This window comes from Schistocerca cancellata, chromosome 2 (genome assembly GCF_023864275.1).
Source record: "Schistocerca cancellata isolate TAMUIC-IGC-003103 chromosome 2, iqSchCanc2.1, whole genome shotgun sequence".
NCBI lineage: Eukaryota > Metazoa > Arthropoda > Insecta > Orthoptera > Acrididae > Schistocerca > Schistocerca cancellata.
In genome coordinates, this window is record NC_064627.1 from 569,076,893 (window position 1) to 569,098,719 (window position 21,827).

A 21,827-nucleotide genomic window follows, 5' to 3' on the forward strand; every position below is an offset into this window, starting at 1 on the left:
AGAAAAAGCATACGATTAGAATTTAACACGGAGCAAAAAATGTCAAAATTGTGTTTTTAGCCATTGTGTTATCAGTGCAGTTGTTTTTACACCGCGCGAGTAGCCCGATGAAGTCAAATCTAAACTTGACAGTCATTTTCTCGGAAGCAAATGCATGTTGTCACCAAAATCAAAATAGGTGTACATTTATTTTCATCCTGCTATTGCCCTATCAAGTTTCGACTGTATCCGAGAACCACCTACGGCAGGTTCCCCATGGCAGAGTGCACTCTTAGGCGGGGCTTGCTGCTCTTCGACAAAATCCACCCTTGTCTTCGTCAGGACTGCTGATCGAAGAAAATACGGAATTACGCAGATGTAAAGGATGTAGAAGTACCCGGTATTATCAGAGATTATACTGACGACTCGCAGTATCTTTGTTCCTATCATGATCAATAATACGGGACGTACTCTTAAACATACAAACACACACACACACACACACACACACACACACACACACACACACACACACACACACCTTTTTTACGTTTGTCTAGGATAATGGACAAAATTGCCTCAGAAAGTAATTAAAAATTGTTCCACTCACCCGGTTCCGACCAAGGTTTTCGGGAAGCTTGCGCTGTGGCAGTTCAAATAAGATCTTGTGATTCGTAAGTCCGAGCTCGGTAACAGTCGATTTTTCTACAGTACTGTACTTGATGTGTGACTGATGTCCGGTACAGCTCTGGGGAAAGGGTCTGAACAGACTACTTCATTCACACTGACCGTTCGGAGCAACAGAAGTCATGTCTGACATTCACAGGGAGCCCGAAAGAGGGTTTTAATTCCAGATCTATTTCGCATTCGCCCAGTTTTGTTTGATATTGGTCCACACGTGGAACGTAGTGTGCTGAATTTGTTCGGTCGATTGGCTGGATTTTGGTTTGCGTTTACTGAAGAGAGCTGACTTAATTTCATGTGCAAGAAGGCCATTTTGTCTGAAGATAGGGGTTTATAGGTTTATTTCGACATCGAAATGGTTCTCGTTCAATATGCTTTCAACGCGACATGTGCACCAATAAAATGTATTAAATAAATCCGTCGTGAAAGACTTTGTGGTAATACCGTGAAAGACTTTGTGTTAAGGGGCTCTGGAACGCCCTATACTTGCAATGTTAAAATAACGCTTATAAATTACATCTTTCCTCACAAAGTATTTGAGGTAGGAAGTTGAAGTTTTTACAGATTATTTATTGGAATATGGGCTACAACTTAACACAGGGATTTTACAAAATTTTGGTTCAGTTATTAAAGATAATTTTTTTTCAATTGTAATGAAAATTCATAACATTTTTTTTTGCAATTTTTTATTTATATATTCAAAAATATACAGTTTTTTGGAAAAAGGCTGTGTTAAATTATGCAGAAGGTACTGTGTAACATTTACTGAAAGTTTGAAACAAATATGTTCGGAAGATTCTTAGAAAACATGTAATTAGTATGAGAAAATAAAAGTTTTGGGAATCAAGCGACAAAGATTGGATTAACTTTTTAGTGCATTCCAGGTCCATAGGATGGATTATCTTCATCCTCTGCAAACTCCTCCTCCAGCTTCCTCTTGTTCCTCCTCCTGTTTACTCTTGCTTGTATTTCTAGACTCTTTACAGTCCTGTCTGCAGCCCGAAGGCGTTCCTTGTCTAAAGCAAGCATCGCTCGTACCATGTTAGAACCTATATTCATTCCCATATTTCTAAATACCTTGCACCTTACAATGTTGCCATCATTGAAAGTAGCAACACCATCATACACACCAAAGTGAAGTGTTTCTATTCCAACAAATACAGTCTTGGGGATTCTCGACCATATAACACTATTTACACTTACATTGGGGTTTTGAGTTTTTCCGTGAATACACTTTTTCAACAGTTCAGGTGCTGCTAAGTTTCTGAAAATAGGTTAGCCACAACACATACTTTATCTCACATCACTAAAATGTACCTGATGAACACGGACGTTAATAATAACACCATTTGACAGCAGTTTAACAGCGCCACAGTGTGTCACGCCCATGTAGAACACATTTCAAAAAAAATTTAAAAATATTTGTAGTCTTCGGAATTGAATAAATTATATATCTATTAAAAGGTAATAGTCTGCAGATTCATAAAACGCAAAAAAGTAAAAATTGAACTTTTCATGATTTTGAGCCTTTCCGGAGCCCCTTAATATACACGGAGGTGACTCAAGACATAGGACAGCGATATACACATACACAGATGGCGATAGTTTCACACACACAAGATATAAAATGGCAGTACATTAGCAGAGCTGCCATTTGTACTCAGTTGATTCATGCGGAAAGATTTCCGACGTGATTATGGCCATACGATGGGAATTAACAGTTTCTGAACGCGGAATAGTAGTTGAAGTTAGACGCATGGGACATTCCAGTGCGGAAATCCCCGATCCTCGGTGTCAAGAGTGCGATAGGAATACCAAATTTCAGGTATTACCTATCACCACAGACAACGCAGTGGCCGACAGCCTTCACTTAACGACAGAGATCACTGGCGTTTGCGTGCAGTTGTCAGTGATGACAGGCGACACAGAGCCCGCAGCATGAGCCTGCGCAAGCTGCCAATTACACGGAGCTGTAAGCGAAAATCTGTCGTGATAGAACCATGCGTCATATCTGCATGAGGCTATTTGCTGTCGTTAAATGCGCGATGTAATGGCCTACGCCTCAAAGCGGAAGAGAGACTCAGGGCTGAACACCATTAAATTTTGTTCAGTGACCCATTCGACTCTAGCACTATACCGTGAAAGCATCTGGTGCCTCTGATATAGTGTCACCGATGAACGACGCATGGCATCTAGAGACCAAAAACCACCCTCCTATAAACCGTCCCCGAAAATTCTGGTTCACACTTTGGCTCTAACCTCTGCCATGATTTCAGCTGTTGTCACCAGTCTATTTGTCACAACCAGTCGAACAATCGTGCAACGTTCTTGCGGTGGGGTCCCTCTGGAAAAACTCTTGCTCGGTGTTCTTGCAACAGTGTTGTGCCCGCTTCGCCACCACTCCTTCTGCGGTCACTACCATACTGCAAACTGTGTGATCTGTCGGTATGGTGTCCCCACGTTCCTCACATACACGATTCTACATTTCACGAAGTCCGAAAAATGGAGATAAGCTGCACGTGAACGTCCCCTGGACAAGCTGTGTCGCAATATCCATCTGAGAAGTTCCAGTAACGTTAGACTTTCTCAATATCCATCATCTCATTCCTTATTTGTAGGTGGATCTTCTTTCTCTACTGAAAATAAATGCGCGTGTGGATGAAATTTTAATCACCATATCCCCCAACCATGGCATTGTTGGACTATCACTTTGGAAGCGTTTAGTCAGGGTATACATGGCGCATCACTTTTCATTTTCCGCCAGCGTAGTTCCCTTATTCTTGGAGTTAGTGCTGCTGAGTCGTGATGTTAGTTCCTTTTCAGTTTGGATGGTTTGCATTTGCTCGTTTCCTGTTCGCCTTTATTTCCTGCGGATCTATAATAGTGTTCTGTTTTTCTGTCATGGTACATCTTCAGGGCGAGTATCTCTATTTAAAGAAATGCATGGAAATTCTGTACCTGGATTCATGTCAGATGTACAAGTAAGTCCAGGTAAACACAACTCGAGACTCTTACCGTGGTAGCGCCTCTCTACGTGCTCTTGTTCCTAAGAAGTTTTAAGGTGCTGAATAAGTATTCTCCTTATCAGTTCCAGATTTCGAAATTAGTTATCAGTAACTGGTAACAGGCAAACAGATGAGTATTTCACTGTGTTGATTCTCTTACTCGTTTTGAACTGACGAGATACTGAAACAATTGTATGTGCTTAAATCTTTGAGAAACTATGGACAGGAAACTTTAGCAATACAGCAAAAGCCAACCACTGAAATTTTTCGCAAACATACACATGAAACGTGCGGTTAAGTTCAGTTGGGCTTTGTTTGCAAGAAAATTTAACAGATACAGTGCTGCATAGAAAGGCCCGGGCTTGGATATGAGCACATGTGTGAGTCACCAGCGCAAAAATATCCACTACATGTATTATCACGAGGGTCAATAAAATCCTACACCACTTTAAAAACAAATCCAAGATAGAAAAAGAGACACAGAATATTCTCATTGCATTACTACCTCAGATGACAAAAATGCTTTGTATCACATGCAAAACAATACTCGACCCATAGCGCGAAATCACTTGCAGGAAACTTCGTTTCAGTATTGCTACCGTTTCGTATTATGTGTATCCTCGGCTCTTGAGACACTCTACGTATCGAGATGTTGTTCCCTTTATTGTTACATGCAATAAAAACGATGAAAGCAGTGAGATAGGAGGCTCTTTGAGCTATTGTCAAGAACAGATGTTTTCAGTTTGATTTAAACACAGTTCTGCTATTTTATGTAATTATGAAAGTGGTCGAACATTCTTCTCCCAATAAAATATAAGGAGTTTTGATTCAAAGTAACTTGTACTGACGCTTAAGTGACATTTTTTAAATTGTCATTTCACTCCTCCCTCCCCACCCTCGCACTATACGTGCGTGGGTGGGCGATACAATCAACCCGCTCTTCAGCCAAAAGATATGTAAAATACTCAAAGAAGACAAACAATAAATTACAATATTAACATTTACAAAGGATTTCAAGATTTGTAGAGGATGAATATGATGATTTCCTGCTCCTAATTGGTCACTTTATAAGATCTTCTAATGCCTGAGTACAACACCCTTATTTCTTCATTTTGTGTGTGCGACACCATCCATTTTCCGCGCACATTGGAATTATGCTTGTATTTGATGATCACTAGTTTTATCTTGTAGAAAACGAAATTGGATTGAACCTTAGGCCTGTAGTCTTTACTCCACGCGCAGTGTTGTTTACATCTTTATGTGTGGATGTTTTCTGCTTGAGGCACCCGCTTTCTCATTTCAGCTTGCTTGCTTAGTCAGCACTGAACTATGTGAAACAAAGATATTATTTAGTTCTACAAATATCACGTAGCGGTAAAAAATTATGACCTTACGATTGTTAGGGTGTGGTCTACAAAGATTCTGCGGGAATGAGGGAGAGAGAACAGAAAATTTTCAAGTTCATTCTTGCATCGATACTAGATTTTTTTTTGTCTTTTAAGCGGGGAAGTTATAGCTACCACCGTTTGTCGACTGTTCGTGTTGTTAAATTTCGAAAAGTGTACGGTACGTTTCACCCCGCTGAAGCTGTTACAAAGGAAAGTCAGATCTGGAATTTAGAATAGCTATTAACGTAGAATATAGGTCCAGTTACAAAGTTTCATTGCTATCAGCAACCTACGTTCTGCGCCATGTTTGGTCACGTGAAATAACAAGACGTTTCCCCCAGATACTTGGGGAAGATGCGACATTGTATTTACGATAAGACTCCAGTTACACATCGAAATTTGACTTTTCTCTTATAGCAGAAAAGATTCGAATTTACGTGAGGGCGTCTCAAAGAGTAAAGAAAATCTTAAGAGGGTCACGGAGCAATTTATTAGAACAGAGGTAAGACCTGTTTCAGAGTATCAAAATATAACCTGTTTCTCTAATTAGCCTTAAACGACTCCGAGAGAAAAATATGATAAAAAGCAAGAAATGAGACCTCCGATTTAATGTTGGGACAGAATCTATGAAACACATTTCTAAGGAAATAGTTTCAATTTTGCAGTAAAATGCAAAATTTTTGTAGTCTTTAAATTTTTGTTTCCTCTTAAGAAACTGCATTACTCTTCCAAGAAAATGGTAAGGTCTATAGAATATAATCAAATCGCGGAATACTATTTTCTTAGTTTATATTTACCTCCATTTATAGCTCAGATTCTGACTATGTTTTAAAATATGTCTTGACACTATACTGCTGATGCATACCATATACCGTACTGACAATGGAACTTACTGCCATGATTAAAACATTGTTCCGTGTACGCTTGGAGCGGAAAATGAGGGGCAACCCTTTAACCACGTAAGAAATCCTCAAGTTTCAGGATTTCCAGCTACAGGCAGCTCTGCGAAAATTTGCGTTTTCTTTTTTCTGACCCTAACTGTATCCTGCACCGCTTTAACCGTGATGCGGAAATGGCTGGATGGAACTGGCTCCGATCTTTTTTAGGCGATTTTCCGACTTAGTGAGGAAGTTGGGTTGACGCAGATCTATAGCTCCTTTAGAGAGAATATTTCGAATTATTTTGAGTTTCTACTCGATATCCAACCCAAAACAAACCTATTCAGTAAATGGTTTTCAAATTAATCAAAAACTGGATGTTGTCAACACTGAGAGTCATTTTCCAAAATTGTATCAAATGGAGAAAGAGGGAAGAATAACCGTGATAGTTTGTTGCAACGTGTTTTTTAAAGAGGGAAAACAAGAAACCGAATGGATAGATTCTCTTCCCAACGGCTGCAATATCTACGTGAGTGACCTCTGACCTCTTCATGTTCCAGGTGATAGAGCAATCCATTCTGGGGTAACCACAATGTAGTTACTGGTTCTGGATGGCCGATCGTCTCACAACACTGATCCACATGTGCTAGAACTAACTAGAAATCGCGATGTCATATTGATTCGCCTGCCACCTCACTCGACACATAACTGTAGCCGCTAGAGAGGCGTGTCTTCAGGCCTTTGAATAGTTTTTCTACAGGGAGACGAGAATTTGGATGCAATTTTATCCTGATAGAAAAGTTTCACGATTTCACTTCGGTCCCCATTTAAAAGAGGCTTGGCGAAAAGCTGCTACTCCTTCAAAGGCTTACAGAGGATTTGAGGCTTGTGGTGTTTTCCTGTATAATCCAAAGAAAGTATCTGATGAAGCTTTCAGAATTTTAGATGTTGTGTCGATAAGTACCACTAGCAGAGCTGACATCTATCGAAGATGCAGACAACAGCGCCTTTAAGGTTCAAGGCCAGAAACATGCGAGAAAGATTATTGACATCCACTCTGGATAAAGGCTAATCTTGTATTACATGATACTTACAAGAAGTTTCGCGTGTGCCAGTTCTGTCCCCGTTCCAAAACGAAGAAAAGAAACAGCAACTGTACTGACAGACAGACATTTTAGGCAGACCCATTTCTAAAAAGGAAAAGAGCGAAGGGACTGTAAGCATACGAACAGCAGACAAAATAATTAAAGTACAGCATGTAAAGTCAGTTACTATGACCTTACAGGAATTCGAACAGACGGGATAAGATGAGTGTTTTGCAAAAAGTGACTTACGAGACTCGCTCACATGAAGAGAATCTGTTCATTTATTATGATAATTGGAAATGCAAAAAAACGAATGCTTATATAGTATGTTAACATTTAGTTGATGATGCTTAGGACATTAATGTTGGAAATAGAGTGTACGTGAGATGTATTCTGCAGGTAAATGTGGTATAATTAATTACCACGCTGTTGAGATAAGATGACAAAAGTATAGTAAGGAAGAGTCACAATACAAACACACTAACTGAAGCTTTATTTTTATGTACTGAATACAGTTTCTAGATATCTTCCAGAGTATTTCCTTTCATATTAGTTTTCCGTGCCTCATGATATCATTTGGCACGAAACTTTTTTCAAATCCACTTGAGTTCTACTATTATCATCATTTGACGTTGCTTCATATGAAAGGAGTTGTATATTATGTCTACACTTGTACTGTACGTCTCCCATTATTAAAAAAATTATATGCCCATCATAATGGCCTAACATAAAGACCGAAAGCGGTCGTGTGAACTTCATAAATAATGTTTTGAAGAAAGCAGCCTATCTTTGGAAACATAAAGAGATATTAAGTCAATGCAAAATTTCGGTAAAAGGAAGAAGTATGACATCTGCCGTTCATCCACGTATCACATTCTAAATTTACTATATTAACGAACCTGTTACACTCAGAAACGTAGATTCCTCCTGTAATCTGCGTAGTACAGTGCGATGTGTTTAGGGGCTTCTGCCTCTCCTTCACTTGCTGTATTAACGAAGCCAGCGCGCTTTCACACTACACTGACTTTTCCCCTCTTGTATGAGTGCGAACGATCAATAGCGACTAATTGTGTGTGTTGTGTTTATGGTTTCGAGTTTTAGGTCTTTTGAATTTTTGAAACGGTGCGCAACAGTTCATAATAGCCATAATTTGTGACTTGAATAATACATGCAAGTGCAAAAAATGATTGTGTTTGTAAATGGTAAAAATATCGAAATTGCTATGGAATACACTAAAACATAGGCAGCTTTGTGCGTAATCTCGTGCCATTTAAATTTTACCAAGTGATACGAGTGATTTTCATTGCCCTCTAGAGAGAAAGATTCGTTGAAGACAGCAATGCAAGAGGTACCACATCGGTATCGGCAAACTGCGAAGCTGCGTGCTTGAAGAACAAAGGCGTGATATCCCGCCTAACGACCTGTGTGTGTCTTCTTGGAATACCGCTTGTTATCAGGTGGAGCTCTGAAGGTACACAGCGCTTCCCGTTGTGCATTCAAACAGATGACACATCCAACTGCTCAGAAAACAAAAGTGCGGGGATGTACCACGTCAACGGCTCAAATATTCATCTAATAAAGACATATGAGGGCAGCTGGTGGAAATGTTTATAACTTTCTGTCGATATCCATTTCACTGTCGCACTAAGAAATTGATGATGATGATGAAGGAAATCCGCCATTGCACCGTTTTAAACAAGCAGTCACTGATACCCGATACCCAGTCGCGGCATTCATCTGAAGTGAGAGAAGGAAATCACTGGGAAGCAAGTCATGACGGCCACCGTTCTCGACCTCGCGCTACATTACTTTTAAAGTCAGCGACGATATCTCCACATTGTCATTTAAGAGCAGAGAGAGCGTCACGAGTGTCTGGGAACCGCGTAAATCCGGATCCTCTGTTTTTCACTATTTGTACGTTACTTTTTGAGACAGAGATGGGAAACTAGATGAGCTTACAGTATTACTCCATTTCAAACTGAATTATAGGAACTCATACTCTTCGCTTTCACTAATAGATATAGCTCTGACATGATTCATTTCTATGGAAGAGGAAAATACGTAAAGTAACACACTTCTGTTCGCTTGGCCTACCAGAAACTAGAAAAACTGGTGTAACAATTTTAGAGAGTTACGAAAAAACAGTATAGCAACGCCAGGCCTGTGTTTTACAATAACAACAATGTGGCTAAATTATTATTCAATAATAAAGCTACAACGACACTTATGGTACAGACGCGTACGTACAAAATCCCCTGCAGTCAGTGTGTAAAAGTGTAAGTTGGTGAGTAACTCGTAGGTGTGGCAACAACGATACGGGAAAACGAGAGAAGCTGGAGACTACGAAAGGCAAATTCAATCTTTGCTGACTTTTTTTTAAACAGAAAACCCCTCTGCGATACAGATTGTCATGTTTTACATATCATTAATATATACAAAAGACGATACAACTGAAAATACTTGAAAAAAAAAGAAAGATTTGACACAGAATGACAAAACACAATTTCGTTTTGGCCCGTGTTAAATTAAGTCTGTCATAGAAATGACAGTTAACAATAGTAAGTTTAACTTTATGTTTCATTTCCATACAAAATAAAAAGTAATACTTTCCTTGGTTAACATTCTGTATTTCATGATTTCATATATGTGACCTATATCTTTATCAGTAACATAGGTTCGTTGCACATCATTTTATCTGCCATTGCGATATTTCACTCTCACCTGACGCTGACATCAGAAGCCTAAATCAGGTTTATTATTCATCATCATCATCATCATCATCATCATTTAAGACTGATTATGCCTTTCAGCGTTCAGTCTGGAGCATAGCCCCCCTTATACAATTCCTCCATGATCCCCTATTCAGTGCTAACATTGGTGCCTCTTCTGATGTTAAACCTATTACTTCAAAATCATTCTTAACCGAATCCAGGTACCTTCTCCTCGATCTGCCCCGACTCCTCCTACCCTCTACTGCTGAATCCATGAGTCTCTTGGGTAACATTACTTCTCCCATGCGTGTAACATGACCCCACCATCTAAGCCTTTTCGCCCTGACTGCTAGATCTATAGAGTTCATTCCCAGTTTTTCTTTGATTTCCTCATTGTGGACACCCTCCTGCCATTGTTCCCATCTACTAGTACCTGCAATCATCCTAGCTACTTCCATACCCGTAACCTCAACCTTGTTGATAAGGTAACCTGAATCCACCCAGCTTTCGCTCCCATACAACAAAGTTGGTCGAAAGATTGACCGGTGCACAGATAACTTAGTATTGGTACTGACTTCCTTCTTGCAGAAGAGAGTAGACCGTAGCTGAGCGCTCACTGCATTAGCTTTGCTACACCTCGCTTCCAGCTCTTTCACTATGTTGCCATCCTGTGAGAATATCCATCCTAAGTACTTGAAACCGTCCACCTGTTCTAACATTGTTCCTCCTATTTGGCACTCAATCCGTTTATATTTCTTTCCCACTGACATTACTTTCGTTTTGGAGATGCTAATCTTCATACCATAGTCCTTACACTTCTCATCTAGCTCTGAAATATTACTTTGCAAACTTTCAATCGAACCTGCCATCACAACTAAGTCATCCGCATATGCAAGACTGCTTTGTTTTGTGTTCACATATCTTAATCTCACCCAGCCAGTCTATTGTTTTCAACATATGATCCATAAATAATATGAACAACAGTGGAGACAGGTTGCAGTCTTGTCTTACCCCTGAAACTACTCTGAACCATGAACTCAACTTACCGTCAACTCTAACTGCTGCCTGACTATCTATGTAAAGAACTTTAATTGCTTGCAAAAGTTTGCCTCCTATTCCATAATCTTGTAGAACAGACAATAACTTCCTCCTAGGAACCCGGTCATATGCCTTTTCTAGATCTATAAAGCATAGATACAATTCCCTGTTCCGCTCATAACACTTCTCCATTATTTGCCGTAAGCTAAAGATCTGGTCCTGACAACCTCTAAGAGGCCTAAACCCACACTGATTTTCATCCAATTGGTCCTCAACTAATACTCGCACTTTCCTTTCAACAGTACCTGAGAAGATTTTACCCACAACGCTGATTAAAGAGATACCTCTGTAGTTGTTACAATCTTTTCTGTTTCCATGTTTAAAGATTGGTGTGATTACTGCTTTTGTCCAGTCTGATGGAACCTGTACCGACTCCCAGGCCATTTCAGTTATCCTGTGTAGCCATTTAAGACCTGACATTCCACTGTATTTGATGAGTTCCGACTTAATTTCATCCACCCCAGCTGCTTTATTGCACTGCAATCTATTGACCATTTTTTCCATTTCCTCAAATGTGATCCTATTTCCATCATCATTCCTATCCCTTTCTACCTCGAAATCTGAAACATTACTGATCGCATTTTCACCTACATTGCGCAACTCTTCAAAATATTCCCTCCATCTGCCCAAGGCATCCACAGGATTCATCAGCAGTTCTCCTGACCTGTCCAAAATACTTGTCATTTCCTTCTTACCTCCCTTTATTAATAATATTTACAGGTTATCAGAAGAGTATTATACAGAAGCATTAGTGTTATACAAAAGTGTTTGTAGAATGTTTTTATAAGAAGAAAAGAACTTAAGCTCGAAAAATCTTGAGCAAAGAGCCTTCACTTAATGAAAATATTTACTATAGGGCACACGTTTCTGACAGTGGATAAGGATGTGTTCACAAAATAAAGGTCGATGATAGTCTCCCACTGGGTGATTGTAATAGGGCACACGTTTCTGCCAGTGGATAAGGATGTGTTCACAAAATAAAGGTCGATGATAGTCTCGTACTGGGTGATTGTAATTAAAGTTCCAGTTTCAAGACGCAAACAAAGAACTGCTGCTCAGTATAACGACGAAGTTGAACGGAATATCATCGAAGAAGGGGAAACGCTATGAAAACAATAAAAGTTTAATGAAAAACATTTCCCACTAGGGCGTCATAACATAAATGGTTTCGGCTACAGCGACAGATGATCGCAATTTGACAGCTATGCTGCGAGCTGCACGTTAAGCCAATGGTGTTGCGTCATGTGTATGATCGCAGAAGTTGGAATTCAGCAGTTGTGGCACTGCCATTCACTTACGCCCATCCACCGTGGCAAGATCGTACCACATCGGGTGGGAAAAATCTGTTTTCGATTGTCCTTAGCCCAAAAACCGCATAAAAAGCAACAATGAAATCTGTTTCTAATTCTCGTGCGACTGGCGCGAGATATGTTTACTATGCTGTCAACCTTCTTCTGCCACAAGCTAAAATCGAGAAACAGCATATTCCACAACAGAGTGTCTTATAGGTCACATTCAGAATGCGTTGCACACTGCGTGCCCTCAATTCAGCTACGTTTGTAATTGGGGCACTGCATACAGCATATTTCACAGATTAAGAAGAGGCGATATGGGCAGGCAGGCTGCACGGAAATGATGGCTGATAATGTTAGAATTTGGAATTTCTATCATTATCAGCACAAAATTTTACGAGACATCCTAAATTGCTATGAATATAAAATTACCCATTTCAAGAGCTGTTTCATGCTGACTTGGCAGGGAGACAAAAATTTCTTCTAGAATTTCTTTGTTGAATGGAACTGTACAACGAATGGCCATGGAACATTTTTGGAAATGGGCTTTCTCTGTCCACAGAATGTTCCATGGCTATTCATTGTCCATTTCCATGCAAGCAATAAATTCTAGAGTAAATGTTTGTCTTACTGCCAGGTCAGCATGAAGCAACACCTGGCATGGGTAATTTTACATTGATACTAGTGCAGAATGTTTCGTAGAATTTTATGCACCGTGCTCACAGGCATATACAAAGATTGGCAATTCTACGTGCACTACATGTTTGGACACCACTGCATGACTCTGCTGCAGAGCTTTGGTTACATGTCGAATCAGTCGTTTTCCTCCCTCTGCTGCACTGCAATTCAAAACAAACTATCTTCTCAAACTTTATAACCATTTTCTCCAGACCGTTACCAGTCATTAGATCAACGCCCTTTTTCGTAACATGGAGTGTCCAGAATTTCTGCCGAGCTACTGGCGCACAGTCACCCACCATTCTTCTAAAGCGGCTTTAGCAGCAGCGCGCGATCCTTCATGGAGACAGTCATGCCAACACAACAGATTCAAAGACAGGAACAACCGCATGACCGATGTCTTTTATTTTGGATATCCTTCCGCTTACAGCACTATCTAGCGGTAAAGCTATCGTTAGATTTTTTTTCCATAACAGCTATTCCTCCTTCGATAATATTCCATTCAAATTTGACAACATTCTGAACAGTTTTGAAAATGGAACTTAAATTATAAATCGTATGTTTACACGATGGACGTTGTTGCCCCTTTCAAATAAATTCATGCTTTTAATAACAAATTTCAGACGCGAGAAGATATAAATTGATGTTATGCAACTGGCATAGGCATGCGTATTGAGATACAGAGGTAGGTAAACAGGCAGAATACCACGCTGCGATAGGTAGCGCCCACATAAGATAACAAGTGTCTGACGCAGTTGTTAGTTTGGTCATCGCTGCTACAAAGTCTGGTTATCAAGATTTAAATACCTTTGAACGTGTAGTCGGCGCACGAGCGATGGGACACAGCATCTCCGAAGTAACTATGAAGTGGGGATTTTCCTGTACGACCATTTCACGAGTGTATCATGAATATCAGGAATCCGGTAAAATATCAAATCCGCGACATCGCTGTGGCCGGAGAAGATCCTGCAAGAACGGGACCAACGATGACTGAAAAAAATCGTTCAACGTGACAGAAATGCAGCCCTTCCACAAATTGCTGGACATTTCAATGCTGGGCCATCAACAAGTGTCAGAGTGCGAACCATTCAACGAAACACATCGATATGGGCTTTCGGAGCACTTGATGACAGTGCGACACAAAGCTTTACGCCTCGCCTGCGCCCGTCAACATTGGCCTTCCACTGTTGATAACTGGAAACATTTTTCCTGGTTGGATGAGTCTGTTTCAACCTGTATCGAGCGGATGGACGTCTACGGATATGAAGACAACCTCATGAATCCATGCAACCTGCATGTCAGCAGGGGACTGTTCAAGCTTGTGGAGGGTCTGTAATGGTGTGGGGCACGTGCAATTGGAGTGATACGGTAGTACCCATGATACGTCTAGATACGACTCTGACAGGTGAAACGTACCTACGCATCCTGTCTGATCACCTGCATCCATTCCTGTCCATTGTGCATTCCGATGGACTTGGGCAATTCTAGCAGGACAATGCGACCCCCATGCATCCAGAATTGCTACAGAGTGGATCCAAGAACATTCTTCTGAGTTTAAACACTTCCGCTGGCCACGAAACTCCCCAGACATGAATAATATGGTGTCGGTACCCTCCAACACTGCTTCAGACATTCATCGATTCCATGTCACATCGTGTTGCGGCACTTTTGCGTGCTCGAGGGGGCACTACACGTTATTAGACTCGTGTTCCAGTGTTTTTGGCTCTTCAGTGTATATACACTTCTTAATCAGCACAGTGATTTAAAGAGTAACTGTACACACTTCGTGGGTGTAATGTATGTATCAAAATAAGAGGAGAACGTTAAACAGAGTTTTGACTGAAATTGCTTTTTTTCAGGATGATGCAGTAGAGTGGGAATCACAAGTGCGACACAAGAAACACAAAATTATTTCTTCTCAGAAAGCAACGATCCGAAGGGATCTGAAATTCAACACAGGTGTGCGCTGTACATTTACCCCAGAATATGATCAAATATAGACGAAGACAGTGATGTGCTCGACTTCTTACCGGACCTTGAGAGCAGTCCAGGGCTTAAGATCCGGAGATATGGCGGGCTAAGCAACCGGTCCTGAACGACCTGCTCCCTTATCGGGATGAGCAGCTCTGAGGTACTCTCTTGCCTCCTGGCTAAAATGTGCAGGAGCACCGTGGCAAAGGAACGTCTGTGGATGTGCAGGCGAACATGACACGACTAAGCCTGTAATGGCCCGTGATGTAATGCCTACCACAAATGACATTACGCATCAAACTCGTAAATTAAGCAGTCTCAAAAGAAGCCTTATATAACATTTTACTTTTATTTTGATCTAACCATTACACCCACGAAATGTGTACAGTTACTTTTGAATCACCCTGCGTAAGCTCGTCTATCGCTCGACCCACGGACTCCAGCGAAGTGGCAAAGTCGACCGAGTAATATGCATAAGACCTCAACCGGATTGAGAAAGGAATAAAAAATTCGGAGAGATGCCCCCGTATGTGATCATTCCACCGTTGATCGCCCCTGATGCTTTCTCCTAGTTTCTACTGTAGTTACTGTTTCCGTGATTTGTTGGACAGTAGTCGATCAGATCGCCTATTTATGTGTCTACTGTGAATTCCTAAAACAAATCATCCTTTGGAGTTTCTCCTGCATTTCGCTACAATTTTCAGGCGCTGCAAGCTTTCTGTGGGCAACAGTATCGTCTGCGAATAGCCTCAAAGGGCCTTCATCGCAATCCACTAGAACAATTTATATCAGTTGGAAACAGTAACGTTCGTATAAAACGCCTGTGAGGTACTCCCGACATTATATCTATATCTATCGGTTGTTGTCCATTAAAAAAGGGCCATGTGGAGTTCTGCCTATAAGGCAATCCTGACTCCAGTCGCACACTTGCTAGGTGGTAGCCTTTAAATCGGCCGCGGTCCATTAGTATACGTCGGACCCGCGTGTCGCCACTGTCAGTGATTGCAGACCGAGCGCCACCACACGGCAGGTCTAGAGAGACGTCCTAGCACTCGCCCCAGTTGTACAGCCGATTTTGCTAGCGATGCTACACTGACAAATACGCTCTCATTTGCCGAGACGATAGTTAGCATAGCCTTCAGCTACGTCATTTGCTACGACCTAGCAAGGCGCCATTACCAGTTTATATTGAGATTGTTATTAATGTACCGTCAAGAGCGATGTTCTCCAATTATGGATTAAAGTTAAGTATTACATCAACTACGTACTTTATTTGCTATTATAATTCCCTTAACAGTTCCAGACCTCACGCCAGCCTGCGTGAGCTATAACGCGTGCATTTCGGCCTCCTCTAGTAACACGGTGTTGGCTCTTCTGCCAACACTTCACTGGGAATCAAAGGACACGGCATCAAGTTGAGTACCTTTGTCTACGGCGCTCTGGGTATTATGGAGGATCAGAGCGAGCTGAGTTCCGTAAGGTCTCTGTTTACGGAATCCATGTTGATTTTTATGGGAGAATTTCGTTCTCCAAAACGTCCTAAGGTTAGAAATATAAAACATTTTAGGTATGTCCACTGTTGACCAGTTTTAGTTTACTTTTTGCTCCTCGATCGCTGATCTCAGTAGCAACGTTTTCAGCGATCGAAAGACGATTTTTTAAGAAGGAAGTGTATTTCGAAATTCCACGATGAAATAATTTCGGAAGGCCGAATTCCTTATTTTGGCCTTTTCAGTAAGCTTCATTTCTGGTGCTACCTTGCTCACTGAGCAACTGAAGAGGTATTTTTCATCTTCCTGCTGACTCATTATAAGACTAAAATTACCAAATATGCAACAACCAGTAGCAAAATCGATTTGCAAAAGTGAATAAATAAAACATGATTTTGCGACTGGTTGCTACATGTTGGGTAATTTTATGGTTTACGGTCGCTGCACCACTTGGGAACCACATGGAGCCCACCATTCATCTTTATAAGACCCCATTTCGTATGAATATTTAAATTGTTTACCATACTTTGACCTTAGAATTCGTTGAATGATTCTACCACTGTTTTTATCACCCAGTTTAGGCGTCTAGGAGGTCTGAGACGTTGCCGCATACGTTAGCTTTCTATCTGCTCGAAGTAATTTTCAGAGAAAACATTCAGAACAATTTTACTTTAAGCCGTGTCTCTGGGAGCAGTTTGACTCTCTAGTTGAGAGGAACGTTATTCGCGATATTCCCCAAGTTTTCAATGAGGAAGTCAGCCACGACGGCTTCTCAACAAGCTGTCTATAAATATTACTTTCTTTGATCCCCTTTTATTGCTAAACTTCACTCAGATTTATTTATTTATTTATTTTTGGAGTCTCTGCAATAATTTTCTAGTTCAGGGGTTCTCAAACTTTTTCAGTGACGGAAAACTTTTGAAATACTAAATATTTTACGAAGCCCTAAAGAACCCCTTTTCCTCAAAATCGCCTCTGAGTTTGACTTCATATATCTAATATATATCTAATGTCTGAAAGATAGAGTAAAATAAATTTTTCAGTCAGAACACACACACACAAAGCTTCGGTTACGATATACTCAGTGTGTCTGAAAAGTTTTTTCAACTTAATAATTTATGTCCTTATGCGTGCAATGCATCACAGGAACAGGGAATTTTCCCAGACAGGTTAAAATATGCAATCAACAAACCAATTCATAAGAAAGATGACAAGATAAATTTATGCAATTATCCTCCAGTTTCCTTACTTTTTCCAGAATATCCGAAAAACTAACGTACTCAAAAGTAGTTTCACACTTACGTGGCACAATTTACTTAGCATACCACAGTTTGGATTGCAGAAGGCCCTCGACTGTAAAGGCAATGTATACATTCACTCATCAAATGGTACAAGCCTTAAATAATAATATATCGCCAGTCTGTATTTCTGTGACATTTCCAAGGGCTTTGACTATGTGGATCATGTTACTCTAAGAAAAAAATCAAGTTTTATGGTACTGATGGCTTTATGTGCAGAATGCAAAGGGTTGTGCTGAATAATTCAGACGATGTCGAAAAGGTAAAAAAAATTAGTCAGTGAGGGAAAATCACAAAGAGCTTCCCACAAGTTTCAATTTTGGGTCATCTCTTATTCATTAAATATGTGAATGATCATTCACATAACGCTCATCAAGAAAAGTTGGTACTTTTTACAAGCAACACTAGTTTAATAATCAGCCTCATTAATGAGAAAGCAACAGAAAATTTGGTAAATGATTTGTCCTAAGAACTAAATTTTGAAAGCACATTACATTCCGTTCTGTAGAACGAATACTGACACAGCTCTATACAACGGCAACTGATGTAGCACATGAGCAGGAGTCAGTAAATGGAGTAGAACGCTCCACATTTTTAGGTGTACATATTGATGAAAACATGAAGTGGAAGAAGCATAATACCGAGCTTCTCAGACGATTCATTTCAGCTACTTTTGATCTTCGTATAATTGGTAATCTTCTAAACAAATACTGGGTGATCAAAAAGTCAGTACAAATTTGAAAACTGAATAAATCACGGAATAATGTAGATAGAGAGGTACAAATTAACACACATGCTTGGAGTGACATTGGGTTTTATTAGAACCAAAAAAATACGAAAGTTCAAAAAATGTCCGACAGATGGCGCTTCATCTGATCAGAATAGCAATAGTTAGCATAACAAAGTAAGACAAAGCAAAGATGATGTTCTTTACAGGAAATGCTCAAAATGTCCACCGTCATTCCTCAACAATAGCTGTAGTCGAGGAATAATGTTGTGAACAGCACTGTAAGGCATGTCCGGAGTTATGGTGAGGCATTGGCGTCGGATGTTGTCTTTCAGCATGCCTAGAGATGTCGGTCGATCACGATACACTTGCGACTTCAGGTAACCCCAAAGCCAATAATCGCACGGACTGAGGTCTGGGGACCTGGGAGGCCAAGCATGACGAAAGTGGCGGTTGAGCACACGATCATCACCAAAGGACGCGCGCAGGAGATCTTTCGGATATTTTGTGAACCTTTATTTTTTTTAATAAAACTCCATGTCATTCCAAGCATGTGTGTCAATTTTTACCTCTCTACATTATTCCGTGGTTTATTAAGTTCTCATATTTATACTGACTTTTTGATCACCCGGTATATCAACCTGCTGACATATTTTGCAAATTTCCACTCAGTAATATCTTACAGAATAATTTTATCGGGTAATTCATCATTTAGAAAGAAATTAGTTATTGCACAAAAGTGAACAGTAATAATAATATGTGGCGTTCACCCATCGAGATCATGTAGCTACTTCTTCAAGAAATTAGCCATTTTAACTGTGCCGTCACAATACCCACATTTGCTCATAAAATTCGTTATAAATAGTAAGTCATAATTTAAGAAAAACAGTGATGTCCATACCTGCAACACTAAAGGGAGAAATCACCTTTATTACCCACTGGTAAAGCTCAAATTGGCTCGGAAAGCAAACATTTTTGAACATTTGCACAATAACGTAAAATGTATGACAGCTAGCAAAAAAGTTTTTAGGTCTAACTTAAAATCATTTCTCCTGTACAACTCATATGGAACATGTGACTAACTAACTATCTGTGTTTGATGCTGCTCCATAAAGAACTAATGCATTAGCACCTGACAGAAAAACTCCATTCAGTGAGAATTTCGTAGTCAACTCTAGCCTGTACTTTTCCATGCTAACTTCAACGTCAGAAATATATGGAAAAGTAAGAGTATGGAGTGAGCAATGAGAGACGAGTTTTTGAGGTGAGAAAACACTGCTTACTTTCATCTACAAGCGCATTTTAAGTCGTAAATTACCTCAAAAGTAGTGACCATGTGTGTTTTGCAGTGCGACGTTCATGTCATATTACGCCTTTTGCGTGCCACAGTAAGAAAAGAATTGTATGTACAAGCAAAACGCCCAGTCAGTGAGTTCGATCTTACTGATGTCTGGCTGCCTGCCTGCCTACCTTGTGACACCAGGTAATCGTCACAGAACAATTTAGATGTGGAATAATTAATACGAGTGCTTCGTTCGAATTTGGTACGTACGGAGGTGCGGCTTTATGTGATTTTCTGACAAATATGGTGGCGTGCTCAGAAGGAATGCCTCAGATTTTTTTTGTGAAAATATTTAATGCTTTAAATAAAACAAGCGTTATTAAAATTCTAAATTTTTATTCTTTCTCAGCAGAATGACGCTGACGACGAACACATTTCTCCCAATAAGAGACCAGTTTGTAGATACCGTCACGTTGGGATGTTTAGCCGGCCGAAGTGGCCGTGCGGTTAAAGGCGCTGCAGTCGGGAACCGCAAGACCGTTACGGTCGCAGGTTCGAATCCTGCCTCGGGCATGGATGTTTGTGATGTCCTTAGGTTAGTTAGGTTTAACTAGTTCTAAGTACTAGGGGACTAATGACCTCAGCAGTTGAGTCCCATAGTGCTCAGAGCCATTTGAACCATTTTTTTTGGGATGTTTGACTTCTTTGCACAGCTTTGTTACTATCAAACTAAAGTCTTCGAATGTGTTCTTGAAGTTTTGCAAACAGATGAAACTCGGTTGGGACCGAGTCGGAACGGTATGGAGGATGATGAGTAACAGTGAACCGAAGGTGTCGAATTGTTAAATACGTCTCAGCACCCGTGTGTAGTCTGGCATTGTCATGCTGAAGGAGAGGGTGCTCTATGTGTGCAGCTAGTAAAGTACCTTGGAATACTACAAGTTACGCCCCTTATGTAGATAAATGCCCTTTATGTAGATAAATACTTTTAAATATGGTGCAAATAAATATTCACAATGTTCGGATAATCTTAAGTTCTCTCTCTCTCTCGCTATATATATATATATATATATATATATATATATATATATATATATATATATATATATATATATAAAAGTGTGTGTGTGTGTGTGTGTACATGGTGGGCTCTCCCACCAGTGTAAAAATAGTTCCCGCCATCCGCCATATGTTAATGACGTTACCGATAAATGGACATGGCTTGTGAGGAAACAATGACATCATAGATTAGGAGGCGTGGCTTGATGGGTAGGTCACTTACCTGTTCTCGTGATTTCACAAATGTAAATAGGGTGTTCGAGAAAAAGAATAGTATTTCTACTTTGTTGTTGTTGTGGTCTTCAGTCCTGAGACTGGTTTGATGCAGCTCTCCATGCTACTCTATCCTGTGCAAGCTTCTTCATCTCCCAGTATCTACTGCAACCTACATCCTTCTGAATCTGCTTAGTGTAGTCATCTCTTGGTCTCCCTCTACGATTTTTACCCTCCACACTGCCCTCCAATGCTAAATTTGTGATCCCTTGATGCCTCAAAACATGTCCTACCAACCGATCCCTTCTTCTAGTCAAGTTGTGCCACAAACTTCTCTTCTCCCCAATCCTATTCAATACCTCCTCATTAGTTACGTGATCTACCCACCTTATCTTCAGCATTCTTCTGTAGCACCACATTTCGAAAGCTTCTATTCTCTTCTTGTCCAAACTAGTTATTGTCCATGTTTCACTTCCATACATGGCTACACTCCATACAAATACTTTCAGAAACGACTTCCTGACACTTAAATCTATACTCGATGTTAACAAATTCCTCTTCTTGAGAAACGCTTTCCTTGCCATTGCCAGTCTACATTTTATATCCTCTCTACTTCGACCATCATCAGTTATTTTACTCCCTAAATAGCAAAACTCCTTTACTACTTTAAGTGTCTCATTTCCTAATCTAATTCCCTCAGCATCACCCGACTTAATTTGACTACATTCCATTATCCTCGTTTTGCTTTTGTTGATGTTCATCTTATATCCTCCTTTCAAGACACTGTCCATTCCGTTCAACTGCTCTTCCAAGTCCTTTGCTGTCTCTGACAGAATTACAATGTCATCGGCGAACCTCAAAGTTTTTATTTCTTCTCCATGGATTTTAATACCTACTCCGAATTTTTCTTTTGTTTCCTTTACTGCTTGCTCAATATACAGATTGAATAACATCGGGGAGAGGCTACAACCATGTCTCACTCCTTTCCC